Source organism: Scyliorhinus torazame, chromosome 16, assembly GCF_047496885.1.
Source record: "Scyliorhinus torazame isolate Kashiwa2021f chromosome 16, sScyTor2.1, whole genome shotgun sequence".
NCBI lineage: Eukaryota > Metazoa > Chordata > Chondrichthyes > Carcharhiniformes > Scyliorhinidae > Scyliorhinus > Scyliorhinus torazame.
Window position 1 is genome coordinate 29,722,243 of NC_092722.1, and position 16,520 is coordinate 29,738,762.

The following is a 16,520-nucleotide window of genomic DNA, read 5'->3' on the forward strand; positions in this document are numbered from 1 at the left end:
TGTATAGAGTGAGACTCTGTGCTAAGGGTGTGTAAAGTTGAGAGGTGTTCTATGCCTGACTTCATCCTTCGTGAAAGTCGATGTTTTGATTTGCTCCACCTACAAACTTTGCAACAGTTGCTTGCTGGGGCCTTTGTTAGGCAGTCACTAGACAATTAAATGAGGCAGGGCCTGTACCAGGGATCCAGAAGATTCTTGTGAAACAGCAGATTTAGTGGGCTGGTACTCTGTGGTCTCATGATTCACTCTCTCAGCCTCCAACTCCCCACATGATCCTTGCTACAAGATCTTACACCCAGACTCTCAGACATCACTTGGTCACCAGATTAACCCCTGGTCCGTGCAGTTTATACATTATGAGCCCAATTATTCTGAATCTGAGTAACTTGCCAATTCATTTCTCGCCACCAGAGTCGTATACCTTGTTTCTACTCTTCCTGAAGTTGAAGGCATGTTATATAACTCCAGCATTTTGTGGCTTTTTTGTTTTCAACTGTCATGTTTCCTGATTTGTTGCCACGCCCCTGTGTTATACTGAATCTGTTTTCCTGCCACAGATCATACAGTGCTCTGGCTGAGCGAAGGCAATGGAATGCAGACCTGGCACGTGTCAGAGCCAGATCCTCCCAGCTGTCATCAGGATATTGTGCAGTTCTTTAACCGTGATCGTAAGTCATAAATTTCAAAGTCCGCCCTGAGGGAGAATAATTATTGCTCCACTCTATGATAAGGTTTGCACTTTTGCTGGCACTTCTCCTGTTTCTAATCAGTGCCACAATATCACCAAGGACTTGACAAGTGTGTGTAAGTTGATCTGAGTTAACCATTTGGGGTCCTCGAAACTACCCCTCCACCCCTCCTGACAGGGGTGACAGGGATTTTCAGAGGTGCTGATTTACCCTACACAAGTGTCCAGAACCATTTCCATCTGATAAGTATGTGGGGAGGGGAGTGCCGCGGGGAGGAAGGGTTCGGGGTAGTGAGGGAAGGCATGGGAAGACAAAGAGAAGGGAGCTGAGCGAAGGGATGAAGGGGAGAGAGGAGAAGAGGAGGAGGTGAGGGCAGATAGCGAGTAAGATTGTATCAGGCATGTTCGTGGCAGTTCCTTTATGCTACAGTTCTGCTTAAGATAGTCCCTGTGTTTGGAAGTACTCAATTAGTTAAAAAAAAACATGAATGTCTTTCAATGAACACAAATACCAATATTTCCTCTGATAGTACAGTGCTGCAATGATCCTTAATGCTGCTCCCTAATATCTATACCACAGTCACTAAAACAGATCTTCTGATTGTTTTCTCATTTCTGTTAATGGGGACGTACTGTTAAAATCCAGATCCATTGACTTCAACTCATAGAGTTGGCACAAAAGTGCTGCACTGAGGAAGTGCCTTCTTTCAGATGAGGTGTGAAGCCGAGGCCCTGTCTGCCCTCTAGGTAGATACAGAAGATCCCAAGGATCGATTCGATTGAGTAATAGAATCCAGCTAAGATAAACCAGTCACTCATCTTGGTGCTCTTTGGGGGATCTTGCTGTGCACACATTCCTGCTGCTTTTCTTACATTACAGTGGACAAAAGTACTTAATTGACTATATAACACTTTGAGACATTGTGAAAGATGCTGTATAAATGCAAATTCTTTCTTTCCATGAGCAGGCAAAACTATTTGAGGGCAGAATACATCACAGTTGAACCTGATCCTGTCCTCACTGACATGCATGCACACACAAACACATTCCCTTTCCACTCACAGTTAATCAGGAGCGGAAACCCAACAGTCATTTTCTCACCTCCGAGCAAACACTGAGACCAGTTGGTGTTGCCCATTGGGCCTGCTTGCGGAGACTACATTACTCAGCAGTCCACAGCTGGAACCTACAGTTCCAGGTGCTGCACTAGGCGAACCACGGAGCCAATGAACTGTTTAGGTTTATCTTAAAAGGTAAACCTTTTGTGGGGGCAAAGTACAAACTATACTGAGTGCATGAAGAGGGTGATTAAGAAGAACTAACATTTAGATACAGCGGGCAGAATCTTATCAGAATTTGGCAAAGTGTCAGGCTCAGACTGAAAATGGACGTCTACCTCTCCAGTTGCACTTTTCTCTCCAGATATTGAGCCTCTTTAAAGAAAAAAATTGAATGGGCATGGTTTATACCCTCACTCTCGCAGGGCGGGTCCTGATGGACTCAGCCCCCCAAAACCCTACCGCGGAGATATTGGGGGCTCTCCCCCTGCCTCCACCTTGACAATCATTGCTGGCATTTCCACCCCCCCCCCCCCCGAAACCACCTTGACAATCATCGTCGGCACCACCACCTCCCTCCACTCCCAACCCCAGCTTCTGCTCTCCCCCCTTCACCACACATAAATGAATATTCCTCCTCATGGGGCTTCCACTAGGGCCTGCCCCTGGCACTGCCCCGGCACAGGTTGGCACACTGCCAGATTGACCCCGGGGGAATCCCCTCGACTGATTCTTGTTTGACCAAATCTGTTGTAAACCTCGCCGATCCAACTTCACGTCGATAACGTATGAATATTTAGTTAGGGGGGAATCATGTGGTGGGGACCTGTAAATAATATCTAAATGCATTGAAATGGGGTTCGCTCCCTTTGAGGGCGTGATCCTCGTGACGTCGTCGGCAAGAGGCAGGGAAAATTGGGAAACATGATTCTCTCTGGATTTTCTGCCCGCGCTGCCGATCCTGCACATGGCTCGTGCTGGCTCAGAATTTCCCCAGCATCTTCCCACATCCTGAGGATAAGTATTTCATACCAATGAATGACCTTTCAAGTGCAGTCACTGTTATTGTGCAGGAAGCAAGCAATTTGCTGAATGACTAGTTTATTTTAGTTCAGACCGCCCATGCCTTTCATCTAATTGTACCATTCATCTTGGAGGGCAGGTGTGCTCTCGAACTTTAAAAGATTGCATTTCCACCAATGTGGCACTCGCTCAGTACTGCACTAGGATTGTCAGTGAGTATCAGTCTACATTGTGCACTCAAGTCTTTGGATTGAGACTTAATAATAATTAAAATAATAACAATCTTTATTGTCACAAGTAGGTTTACATTAACACTGCAATGAAGTTACTGTGAAAAGCCCCTAGTTGCCATATTCTGGCACCTGTTCGGGCACACACAGGGAGAATTCAGAATGTCCAAATTACCTAACAGCACGTCTTTCGGGACTTGTGGGAGGAAACCGGAGCACCCGGAGGAAACCCACGCAGGCACGGCGAGAGCATGCAGACTCCGCACAGGCAGTAACCCAAGCCGGGAATCGAACCTGGGACTCTGGCCCTGTGAAGCAACAGTGCTAACCATTGTGGTACCGTGCCATCCTACATCAAATCTACATTGTTCCAATTCAGAGGCAATAGAACATTCCGCCGAGTCACAGTTGACTCAACATAAATGATTCCACTCCAACTCACTTAATTTTATACTCTGGGACACTGATTGTATTTACATATTTTTAATCACTCGGGTCCTGAGATTGGCAGTTCCACAGGAGAAGTCTCACACTAGCCTCGGCACTTTCCATTCAAGATAAAGAGCCCTGAGCCTGATTTGTGTGTGAAGGGTTTTACTGCAGATCTGAATGTTGCAGTTCTCAACTGGTTAATGCAAATCAGTTGTTTATTCAAGATGAAACTGAACCTGAATATTTCTGAACAGTTTCTCAAACCGACTCCTGTTCTCAAACCTATAATTTTGGCCCTGTTGAGCATTGTTTCCTGCATGACTTGTCCTCCCACATAGTGAGTGAGTCAGATATCCAATGACAGCTTCTCAGATTCAGCTTACGTCACAAAAACTGGGGCACGTCTCCAAAACACTTGATTGAGATGTGACCAAAGGAAGGGGAGAAGAAAGTAAGGATCAGGGAATAGTGCGGGGGAGGGGGCAGTCGTCTAGACTGGGGAACAGTACTGAGGACGTGGGGCTGTCAGTCTGGACAGGGAATGATGCTGAGGGGAGGAGGTGACAGTCTGGAATGGGGAACAGTGCTGGGAGTGGGGAGCAGTCAGTCTGGGATGGGGAATGGTGCTGAGGGAGGAGAGCAGTCAGTCTGGAATGGAGAATGGTGCTGAGGGAGCGGAACAATCAGTCTGGGATATGGAATGGTGCTGAGGGACAGAGCAGTCAGTCTGGGATAGGGAATGGTGCTGGGAGTGGGGAGCAGTCAGTCTGGGATAGGGAATGGTGCTGAGGGACAGAGCAGTCAGTCTGGGATAGAGAATGGTGCTGAGGGAACGGAGCAGTCAGTGGGATGGGGAATGGTGCTGAGGGAGGGGATGGTGCTAGGAGTGGGGAGCAGTCAGTCTGGGATAGGGAATGGTGCTGAGGGAACGGAGCAGTCAGTGGAATGGGGAATGGTGCTGAGGGAGGGGAGCAGTGAGTCTGGGATAGGGAATGATGCTGAGGGAGCGAGGCAGTCAATCTGGGATAGGGAATGGTGCTGAGGGACAGAGCAGTCAGTCTGGGATGGGGAATGGTGCTGGGGGACAGAGCAGTCAGTCTGGGATAGGGAATGATGCTGAGGGAGCGAGGCAGTCAATCTGGGATGGGGAATGGTGCTGAGGGACAGAGCAGTCAGTCTGGGATGGGGAATGGTGCTGAGGGACGGAGCAGTCAGTCTGGGATGGGGAATGGTGCTGAGGGACGGAGCAGTCAGTCTCGGATGGGGGATGGTGCTGAGGGACGGAGCAGTCAGTCTGGGATGGGGAATGGTGCTGAGGGACGGAGCAGTCAGTCTGGGATGGGGAATGGTGCTGAGGGACAGAGCAGTCAGTCTGGGATGGGGAATGGTGCTGAGGGACAGAGCAGTCAGTCTGGGATGGGGAATGGTGCTGAGGGACAAAGCAGTCAGTCTGGGATGGGGAATGGTGCTGAGGGACAGAGCAGTCAGTCTGGGATGGGGAATGGTGCTGAGGGACGGAGCAGTCAGTCTGGGATGGGGAATGGTGCTGGGGGACAGAGCAGTCAGTCTGGGATGGGGAATGGTGCTGAGGGATGGGGCAGTCAGTCTGGGATGGGGAATGGTGCTGGGGGACAGAGCAGTCAGTCTGGGATGGGGAATGGTGCTGAGGGATGGGGCAGTCAGTCTGGGATGGGGAATGGTGCTGGGGGACAGAGCAGTCAGTCTGGGATGGGGAATGGTGCTGACGGATGGGGCAGTCAGTCTGGGATGGGGAGTGGTGCTGAGGGATGGGGCAGTCAGTCTGGGATGGGGAATGGTGCTGAGGGACAGAGCAGTCAGTCTGGGATGGGGAATGGTGCTGAGGGACAGAGCAGTCAGTCTGGGATGGGGAATGGTGCTGACGGATGGGGCAGTCAGTCTGGGATGGGGAATGGTGCTGAGGGACGGAGCAGTCAGTCTGGGATGGGGAATGGTGCTGAGGGACGGAGCAGTCAGTCTGGGATGGGGAATGGTGTTGAGGGACGGAGCAGTCAGTCTGGGATGGGGAATGGTGCTGAGGGACAGAGCAGTCGGTCTGGGATGGGGAATGGTGCTGGGGGACAGAGCAGTCAGTCTGGGATGGGGAATGGTGCTGAGGGACAGAGCAGTCAGTCTGGGATGGGGAATGGTGCTGAGGGACGGAGCAGTCAGTCTGGGATGGGGAATGGTGCTGAGGGACGGAGCAGTCAGTCTGGGATGGGGAATGGTGCTGAGGGACAGAGCAGTCAGTCTGGGATGGGGAATGGTGCTGAACATAGAACATAGAAAAATACAGCACAGAACAGGCCCTTTGGCCCACGATGTTGTGCCGAACCTTTGTCCTAGATTAATCATAGATTATCATTGAATTTACAGTGCAGAAGGAGGCCACCCGGCCCATCGAGTCCACACCGGCCCCTGGAAAGAGCACCCTACCCATAGTCAACACCTCCACCCAACACTAAGGGCAATTTTAGACACTAAGGGCAATTTATCATGGCCAATCCACCTAACCTGCACATCTTTGGACTGTGGGAGGAAACCGGAGCACCCGGAGGAAACCCACGCACACACGGGGAGGACATGCAGACTCCACACAGACAGTGACCCAAGCCGGAATCAAACCTGGGACCCTGGAGCTGTGAAGCAATTGTGCTATCCACAATGCTACCGTGCTGCCCTGAAGGACAAATAAATCTACACTATATAATTTTACCGTAATCCATGTACCTATCCAATAGCTGCTTGAAGGTCCCTAATGTTTCCGACTCAACTACTTCCACAGGCAGTGCATTCCATGCCCCCACTACTCTCTGGGTAAAGAACCTACCTCTGACATCCCCCCTATATCTTCCACCATTCACCTTAAATTTATGTCCCCTTGTAATGGTTTGTTCCACCCGGGGAAAAAGTCTCTGACTGTCTACTCTATCTATTCCCCTGATCATCTTATAAACCTCTATCAAGTCGCCCCTCATCCTTCTCCGTTCTAATGAGAAAAGGCCTAGCACCCTCAACCTTTCCTCGTAAGACCTACTCTCCATTCCAGGCAACATTCTGGTAAATCTCCTTTGCACCTTTTCCAAAGCTTCCACATCCTTCCTAAAATGAGGCGACCAGAACTGTACACAGTACTCCAAATGTGGCCTTACCAAAGTTTTGTGCAGCTGCATCATCACCTCATGGCTCTTAAATTCAATCCCTCTGTTAATGAACGCGAGCACACCATAGGCCTTCTTTACAGCTCTATCCACTTGAGTGGCAACTTTCAAAGATGTATGAACATAGACCCCAAGATCTCTCTGCTCCTCCACATTGCCAAGAACTCTACTGTTAACCCTGTATTCCGCATTCATATTTGTCCTTCCAAAATGGACAACCTCACACTTTTCAGGGTTAAACTCCATCTGCCACATCTCAGCCCAGCTCTGCATCCTATCTATGTCTCTTTGCAGCTGACAACAGCCCTCCTCACTATCCACAACTCCACCAATCTTCGTATCATCTGCAAATTTACTGACCCACCCTTCAACTCCCTCATCCAAGTGCTGAGGGACAGGGCAGTCAGTCTGGGAAGGGGAATGGTGCTGGGGGAGGGGAGCAGTCAGTCTGGGATGGGGAATGGTGCTGAGGGAGGGGAGCAGTCAGTCTGGGAAGGGGAATGGTGCTTAGGGAGCTAGGCAGTCAGTCTGGGATGGGGAATGGTGTTGGGGGGGCAGTCAGTCTGGGAAGGGAATGGTGCTGAGGGAGGGGAGCAGTCAGTCTGGGAAGGGGATGGTGCTGAGGGAGGGGAGCAGTCAGTCTGGGAAGGGGAATGGTGCTGAGGGAGGGGAGCAGCCAGTCTGGGAAGGGGAATGGTGCTGAGGGAGAGGCAGTCAGTCTGGGAAGGGGATGGTGCTGAGGGAGGGGAGCAGTCAGTCTGGGAAGGGGATGGTGCTGAGGGACAGAGCAGTCAGTCTGGGAAGGGGAATGGTGCTGAGGGACAGAGCAGTCAGTCTGGGATGGGGAATGGTGCTGAGGGAGGGGAGCAGTCAGTCTGGGATGGGGAATGGTGCTGAGGGACAGAGCAGTCAGTCTGGGATGGGGAATGGTGCTGAGGGAGGGGAGCAGTCAGTCTGGGAAGGGGATGGTGCTGAGGGACAGAGCAGTCAGTCTGGGAAGGGGATGGTGCTGAGGGACAGAGCAGTCAGTCTGGGAAGGGGAATGGTGCTGAGGGAGAGACTGTCAGTCTGGGACGGAGACTGGGGCTGAGGGAGAGGCAGTCAGACTGGGATGGGGAATGGTGCTGAGGGAGGGGAGCAGTCAGTCTGGGAAGGGGAATGGCGCTGAGGGAGGGGAGCAGTCAGTCTGGGAAGGGGAATGGTGCTGAGGGAGGGGAGCAGTCAGTCTGGGAAGGGGAATGGTGCTGAGGGAGGGGAGCAGCCAGTCTGGGAAGGGGAATGGTGCTGAGGGAGAGGCAGTCAGTCTGGGAAGGGGATGGTGCTGAGGGAGGGGAGCAGTCAGTCTGGGAAGGGGATGGTGCTGAGGGACAGAGCAGTCAGTCTGGGAAGGGGAATGGTGCTGAGGGACAGAGCAGTCAGTCTGGGATGGGGAATGGTGCTGAGGGAGGGGAGCAGTCAGTCTGGGATGGGGAATGGTGCTGAGGGACAGAGCAGTCAGTCTGGGATGGGGAATGGTGCTGAGGGAGGGGAGCAGTCAGTCTGGGAAGGGGATGGTGCTGAGGGACAGAGCAGTCAGTCTGGGAAGGGGATGGTGCTGAGGGACAGAGCAGTCAGTCTGGGAAGGGGAATGGTGCTGAGGGAGAGACTGTCAGTCTGGGACGGAGACTGGGGCTGAGGGAGAGGCAGTCAGACTGGGATGGGGAATGGTGCTGAGGGAGGGGAGCAGTCAGTCTGGGAAGGGGAATGGCGCTGAGGGAGGGGAGCAGTCAATCTGGGAAGGGGAATGGTGCTGAGGGAGGGGAGAAGCCAGTCTGGGAAGGGGAATGGTGCTGAGGGAGAGGCAGTCAGTCTGGGAAGGGGATGGTGCTGAGGGAGGGGAGCAGTCAGTCTGGGAAGGGGAATGGTGCTGAGGGAGGGGAGCAGCCAGTCTGGGAAGGGGAATGGTGCGGAGGGACAGAGCAGTTAGTTTGGGATGGGGAATGGTGCTGAGGGACAGAGCAGTCAGTCTGGGATGGGGAATGGTGCTGACGGATGGGGCAGTCAGTCTGGGATGGGGAATGGTGCTGAGGGACAGAGCAGTTAGTTTGGGATGGGGAATGGTGCTGAGGGACAGAGCAGTTAGTTTGGGATGGGGAATGGTGCTGAGGGACGGAGCAGTCAGTCTGGGATGGGGAATGGTGCTGAGGGACAGAGCAGTCAGTCTGGGATGGGGAATGGTGCTGAGGGACAGAGCAGTCAGTCTGGGATGGAAATGGCGCTGAGGGAGGGGAGCAGTCAGTCTGGGAAGGGGAATGGTGCTGAGGGAGGGGAGCAGCCAGTCTGGGAAGGGGAATGGTGCTGAGGGATGGGGCAGTTAGTCTGGGATGGGGAATGGTGCTGAGGGACAGAGCAGTCAGTCTGGGATGGGGAATGGCGCTGAGGGAGGGGAGCAGTCAGTCTGGGAAGGGGAATGGTGCTGAGGGAGGGGAGCAGCCAGTCTGGGAAGGGGAATGGTGCTGAGGGATGGGGCAGTTAGTCTGGGATTCGGAATGGTGCTGAGGGATGGGGCAGTTAGTTTGGGATGGGGAATGGTGCTGAGGGACAGAGCAGTCAGTCTGGGATGGGGAATGGTGCTGAGGGACAGAGCAGTCAGTCTGGGATGGGGAATGGTGCTGAGGGACAGAGCAGTAAGTCTGGGATGGGGAATGGTGCTGACGGATGGGGCAGTCAGTCTGGGAAGGGGAATGATGCTGAGGGACAGAGCAGTCAGTCTGGGAAGGGGAATGGTGCTGAGGGATGGGGCAGTTAGTCTGGGATGGGGAATGGTGCTGAGGGACAGAGCAGTCAGTCTGGGATGGGGAATGGTGCTGAGGGATGGGGCAGTCAGTCTGGGATGGGGAATGATGCTGAGGGACAGAGCAGTCAGTCTGGGAAGGGGAATGGTGCTGAGGGACAGAGCAGTCAGTCTGGGATGGGGAATGGTGCTGAGGGACGGAGCAGTCAGTCTGGGATGGGGAATGGTGCTGAGGGACAGAGCAGTCAGTCTGGGATGGGGAATGGTGCTGAGGGACAGAGCAGTCAGTCTGGGATGGGGAATGGTGCTGACGGATGGGGCAGTCAGTCTGGGATGGGGAATGGTGCTGAGGGATGGGGCAGTCAGTCTGGGATGGGGAATGGTGCTGAGGGACAGAGCAGTCAGTCTGGGATGGGGAATGGTGCTGAGGGACAGAGCAGTCAGTCTGGGATGGGGAATGGTGCTGAGGGACGGAGCAGTCAGTCTGGGATGGGGAATGGTGCTGAGGGACGGAGCAGTCAGTCTGGGATGGGGAATAGTGCTGAGGGACGGAGCAGTCAGTCGGGGATGGGGAATGGTGCTGACGGATGGGGCAGTCAGTCTGGGATGGAGAATGGTGCTGAGGGATGGGGCAGTCGGTCTGGGGTGGGGAATAGTGCTGAGGGACGGAGCAGTCAGTCTGGGATGTGGAATGGTGCTGAGGGACGGAGCAGTCAGTCTGGGATGGGGAATAGTGCTGAGGGACGGAGCAGTCAGTCTGGGATGGGGAATGGTGCTGACGGATGGGGCAGTCAGTCTGGGATGGGGAATGGTGCTGAGGGATGGGGCAGTCGGTCTGGGATGGAGAATGGTGCTGAGGGACAGAGCAGTCAGTCTGGGATGGGGAATGGTGCTGAGGGACGGAGCAGTCAGTCTGGGATGGGGAATGGTGCTGACGGATGGGGCAGTCGGTCTGGGATGGGGAATGGTGCTGACGGATGGGGCAGTCAGTCTGGGATGGGGAATGGTGCTGAGGGATGGGGCAGTCAGTCTGGGATGGGGAATGGTGCTGAGGGACCGAGCAGTCAGTCTGGGATGGGGAATGGTGCTGAGGGACGGAGCAGTCGGTCTGGGATGGGGAATGGTGCTGAGGGACGGAGCAGTCAGTCTGGGATGGGGAATGGTGCTGAGGGACAGAGCAGTCAGTCTGGGATGGGGAATGGTGCTGAGGGACGGTGCAGTCAGTCTGGGATGGGGAATGGTGCTGAGGGACGGAGCAGTCAGTCTGGGATGGGGAATGGTGCTGAGGGACAGAACAGTCAGTCTGGGATGGGGAATGGTGCTGAGGGACAGAGCAGTCAGTCTGGGAAGGGGAATGGTGCTGAGGGACAGAGCAGTCAGTCTGGGAAGGGGAATGGTGCTGAGGGACAGAGCAGTCAGTCTGGGAAGGGGAATGGTGCTGAGGGACAGAGCAGTCAGTCTGGGATGGGGAATGGTGCTGAGGGACAGAACAGTCAGTCTGGGATGGGGAATGGTGCTGAGGGAGGGGAGCAGTCAGTCTGGGATGGGGAATGGTGCTGAGGGACAGAACAGTCAGTCTGGGATGGGGAATGGTGCTGAGGGACAGAGCAGTCAGTCTGGGATGGGGAATGGTGCTGAGGGACAGAACAGTCAGTCTGGGATGGGGAATGGTGCTGAGGGACAGAGCAGTCAGTCTGGGATGGGGAATGGTGCTGAGGGACAGAACAGTCAGTCTGGGATGGGGAATGGTGCTGAGGGACAGAGCAGTCAGTCTGGGATGGGGAATGGTGCTGAGGGACAGAACAGTCAGTCTGGGATGGGGAATGGTGCTGAGGGACAGAGCAGTCAGTCTGGGAAGGGGAATGGTGCTGAGGGACAGAGCAGTCAGTCTGGGATGGGGAATGGTGCTGAGGGACAGAACAGTCAGTCTGGGATGGGGAATGGTGCTGAGGGAGGGGAGCAGTCAGTCTGGGATGGGGAATGGTGCTGAGGGACGGAGCAGTCAGTCTGGGATGGGGAATGGTGCTGAGGGAGGGGAGCAGTCAGTCTGGGATGGGGAATGGTGCTGAGGGACAGAACAGTCAGTCTGGGATGGGGAATGGTGCTGAGGGAGGGGAGCAGTCAGTCTGGGATGGGGAATGGTGCTGAGGGACGGAGCAGTCAGTCTGGGATGGGGAATGGTGCTGAGGGAGGGAGCAGTCAGTCTGGGAAGGGGAATGGTGCTGAGGGATGGGGCAGTCAGTCTGGGATGGGGAATGGTGCTGAGGGACAGAGCAGTCAGTCTGGGATAGGGAATGGTGCTGAGGGAGGGGAGCAGTCAGTCTGGGATGGGGAATGGTGCTGAGGGACGGAGCAGTCAGTCTGGGATGGGGAATGGTGCTGAGGGACGGAGCAGTCAGTCTGGGATGTGGAATGGTGCTGAGGGACAGAGCAGTCAGTCTGGGATGGGGAATGGTGCTGAGGGACGGAGCAGTCAGTCTGGGATGGGGAATGGTGCTGAGGGACAGAGCAGTCAGTCTGGGATGGGGAATGTCTGGGATGGGGAATGGTGCTGAGGGATGGGGCAGTCAGTCTGGGATGGGGAATGGTGCTGAGGGACAGAGCAGTCAGTCTGGGATGGGGAATGGTGCTGAGGGACAGAGCAGTCAGTCTGGGATGGGGAATGGTGCTGAGGGACAGAGCAGTCAGTCTGGGATGGGGAATGGTGCTGAGGGACAGAGCAGTCAGTCTGGGATGGGGAATGTCTGGGATGGGGAATGGTGCTGAGGGACAGAGCAGTCAGTCTGGGATGGGGAATGTCTGGGATGGGGAATGGTGCTGAGGGACGGAGCAGTCAGTCTGGGATGGGGAATGGTGCTGAGGGACAGAGCAGTCAGTCTGGTATGGGGAATGTCTGGGATGGGGAATGGTGCTGAGGGACAGAGCAGTCAGTCTGGGATGGGGAATGTCTGGGATGGGGAATGGTGCTGAGGGACGGAGCAGTCAGTCTGGGATGGGGAATGGTGCTGAGGGACAGAGCAGTCAGTCTGGGATGGGGAATGGTGCTGAGGGATGGGGCAGTCAGTCTGGGATGGGGAATGGTGCTGAGGGACAGAGCAGTCAGTCTGGGATGGGGAATGGTGCTGAGGGGACAGAGCAGTCAGTCTGGGATGGGGAATGGTGCTGAGGGACAGAGGAGTCAGTCTGGGATGGGGAATGTCTGGGATGGGGAATGGTCCTGAGGGACAGAGCAGTCAGTCTGGGATGGGGAATGGTGCTGACGGATGGGGCAGTCGGTCTGGGATGGGGAATGTCTGGGATGGGGAATGGTTCTGAGGGACAGAGCAGTCAGTCTGGGATGGGGAATGGTGCTGAGGGACAGAGCAGTCAGTCTGGGATGGGGAATGTCTGGGATGGGGAATGGTGCTGAGGGACAGAGCAGTCAGTCTGGGATGGGGAATGTCTGGGATGGGGAATGGTGCTGAGGGACGGAGCAGTCAGTCTGGGATGGGGAATGGTGCTGAGGGACAGAGCAGTCAGTCTGGGATGGGGAATGTCTGGGATGGGGAATGGTGCTGAGGGACAGAGCAGTCAGTCTGGGATGGGGAATGTCTGGGATGGGGAATGGTGCTGAGGGACGGAGCAGTCAGTCTGGGATGGGGAATGGTGCTGAGGGACAGAGCAGTCAGTCTGGGATGGGGAATGGTGCTGAGGGATGGGGCAGTCAGTCTGGGATGGGGAATGGTGCTGAGGGACAGAGCAGTCAGTTTGGGATGGGGAATGGTGCTGAGGGGACAGAGCAGTCAATCTGGGATGGGGAATGGTGCTGAGGGACAGAGGAGTCAGTCTGGGATGGGGAATGTCTGGGATGGGGAATGGTGCTGAGGGACAGAGCAGTCAGTCTGGGATGGGGAATGGTGCGGACGGATGGGGCAGTCGGTCTGGGATGGGGAATGGTGCTGAGGGGACAGAGCAGTCAGTCTGGGATGGGGAATGGTGCTGAGGGACGGAGCAGTCAGTCTGGGATGGGGAATGGTGCTGAGGGACAGAGCAGTCAGTCTGGGATGGGGAATGGTGCTGAGGGACGGAGCAGTCAGTCTGGGATGGAGAATGGTGCTGAGGGACAGAGCAGTCAGTCTGGGATGGGGAATGGTGCTGAGGGACAGAGCAGTCAGTCTGGGATGGGGAATGGTGCTGAGGGACGGAGCAGTCAGTCTGGGATGGAGAATGGTGCTGAGGGACAGAGCAGTCAGTCTGGGATGGGGAATGGTGCTGAGGGACGGAGAAGTCATTCTGGGATGGGGAATGGTGCTGAGGGACGGAGCAGTCAGTCTGGGATGCGGAATGGTGCTGAGGGACAGAGCAGTCAGTCTGGGATGGGGAATGGTGCTGAGGGACGGAGCAGTCAGTCTGGGATGGGGAATGGTGCTGAGGGACAGAGCAGTCAGTCTGGGATGGGGAATGGTGCTGAGGGACGGAGCAGTCAGTCTGGGATGGGGAATGGTGCTGAGGGACGGAGCAGCCAGTTTGGGATGGGGAATGGTGCTGAGGGACAGAGCAGTCAGTCTGGGATGGGGAATGGTGCTGAGGGACAGAGCAGTCAGTCTGGGATAGGGAATGGTGCTGAGGGACGGAGCAGTCAGTCTGGGATGGGGAATGGTGCTGAGGGACAGAGCAGTCAGTCTGGGATAGGGAATGGTGCTGAGGGACGGAGCAGTCAGTCTGGGATGGGGAATGGTGCTGAGGGACAGAGCAGTCAGTCTGGGATGGGGAATGGTGCTGAGGGACGGAGCAGTCAGTCTGGGATGGGGAATGGTGCTGACGGACAGAGCAGTCAGTCTGGGATGGGGAATGGTGCTGACGGATGGGGCAGTCAGTCTGGGATGGGGAATGGTGCTGAGGGATGGGGCAGTCGGTCTGGGGTGGGGAATAGTGCTGAGGGACAGAGCAGTCAGTCTGGGATGGGGAATGGTGCTGAGGGACAGAGCAGTCAGTCTGGGATGGGGAATGGTACTGAGGGACAGAGCAGTCAGTCTGGGATGGGGAATGGTGCTGACGGATGGGGCAGTCGGTCTGGGATGGGGAATGGTGCTGACGGATGGGGCAGTCAGTCTGGGATGGGGAATGGTGCTGACGGATGGGGCAGTCGGTCTGGGATGGGGAATGGTGCTGACGGATGGGGCAGTCAGTCTGGGATGGGGAATGGTGCTGAGGGATGGGGCAGTCAGTCTGGGATGGGGAATGGTGCTGAGGGACCGAGCAGTCAGTCTGGGATGGGGAATGGTGCTGAGGGACGGAGCAGTCGGTCTGGGATGGGGAATGGTGCTGAGGGACGGAGCAGTCCGTCTGGGATGGGGAATGGTGCTGAGGGACAGAACAGTCAGTCTGGGATGGGGAATGGTGCTGAGGGACAGAACAGTCAGTCTGGGATGGGGAATGGTGCTGAGGGACAGAGCAGTCAGTCTGGGAAGGGGAATGGTGCTGAGGGACAGAGCAGTCAGTCTGGGATGGGGAATGGTGCTGAGGGACAGAACAGTCAGTCTGGGATGGGGAATGGTGCTGAGGGACAGAGCAGTCAGTCTGGGAAGGGGAATGGTGCTGAGGGACAGAGCAGTCAGTCTGGGAAGGGGAATGGTGCTGAGGGACAGAGCAGTCAGTCTGGGAAGGGGAATGGTGCTGAGGGACAGAGCAGTCAGTCTGGGAAGGGGAATGGTGCTGAGGGACAGAGCAGTCAGTCTGGGATGGGGAATGGTGCTGAGGGACAGAACAGTCAGTCTGGGATGGGGAATGGTGCTGAGGGAGGGGAGCAGTCAGTCTGGGATGGGGAATGGTGCTGAGGGACAGAACAGTCAGTCTGGGATGGGGAATGGTGCTGAGGGAGGGGAGCAGTCAGTCTGGGATGGGGAATGGTGCTGAGGGACGGAGCAGTCAGTCTGGGATGGGGAATGGTGCTGAGGGAGGGAGCAGTCAGTCTGGGAAGGGGAATGGTGCTGAGGGACAGAGCAGTCAGTCTGGGATGGGGAATGGTGCTGAGGGACGGAGCAGTCAGTCTGGGATGGGGAATGGTGCTGAGGGAAAGAGCAGTCAGTCTGGGATGGGGAATGTCTGGGATGGGGAATGGTTCTGAGGGACAGAGCAGTCAGTCTGGGATGGGGAATGGTGCTGAGGGACAGAGCAGTCAGTCTGGGATGGGGAATGTCTGGGATGGGGAATGGTGCTGAGGGACAGAGCAGTCAGTCTGGGATGGGGAATGGTGCTGAGGGACAGAGCAGTCAGTCTGGGATGGGGAATGTCTGGGATGGGGAATGGTGCTGAGGGACAGAGCAGTCAGTCTGGGATGGGGAATGTCTGGGATGGGGAATGGTGCTGAGGGACGGAGCAGTCAGTCTGGGATGGGGAATGGTGCTGAGGGACAGAGCAGTCAGTCTGGGATGGGGAATGTCTGGAATGGGGAATGGTGCTGAGGGACAGAGCAGTCAGTCTGGGATGGGGAATGTCTGGGATGGGGAATGGTGCTGAGGGACGGAGCAGTCAGTCTGGGATGGGGAATGGTGCTGAGGGACAGAGCAGTCAGTCTGGGATGGGGAATGGTGCTGAGGGATGGGGCAGTCAGTCTGGGATGGGGAATGGTGCTGAGGGACAGAGCAGTCAGTCTGGGATGGGGAATGGTGCTGAGGGGACAGAGCAGTCAGTCTGGGATGGGGAATGGTGCTGAGGGACAGAGGAGTCAGTCTGGGATGGGGAATGTCTGGGATGGGGAATGGTGCTGAGGGACAGAGCAGTCAGTCTGGGATGGGGAATGGTGCTGACGGACAGAGCAGTCAGTCTGGGATGGGGAATGGTGCTGAGGGACGGAGCAGTCAGTCTGGGATGGAGAATGGTGCTGAGGGACAGAGCAGTCAGTCTGGGATGGGGAATGGTGCTGAGGGATGGGGCAGTCGGTCTGGGATGGGGAATGGTGCTGACGGATGGGGCAGTCAGTCTGGGATGGGGAATGGTGCTGAGGGATGGGGCAGTCAGTCTGGGATGGGGAATGGTGCTGAGGGACCGAGCAGTCAGTCTGGGATGGGGAATGGTGCTGAGGGGACAGAGCAGTCAGTCTGGGATGGGGAATGGTGCTGAGGGACGGAGCAGTCGGTCTGGGATGGGGAATGGTG

At 55.7% G+C, this 16,520-nt stretch overlaps 1 long non-coding RNA gene across 1 annotated transcript in view; it reads left to right on the forward strand.

Annotated features, from left to right (window-relative positions):
* The first annotated feature begins 555 nt into the window (after window positions 1-555).
* LOC140392346 (uncharacterized) overlaps window positions 556-16,520 on the forward strand; it is a 169,930-nt gene continuing 153,965 nt past the window's right edge. Inside the window, exon 1 of the long non-coding RNA XR_011935300.1 lies at window positions 556-668. This is a non-coding gene — a long non-coding RNA (uncharacterized lncRNA). The remainder of the gene's footprint in view (window positions 669-16,520) is intronic.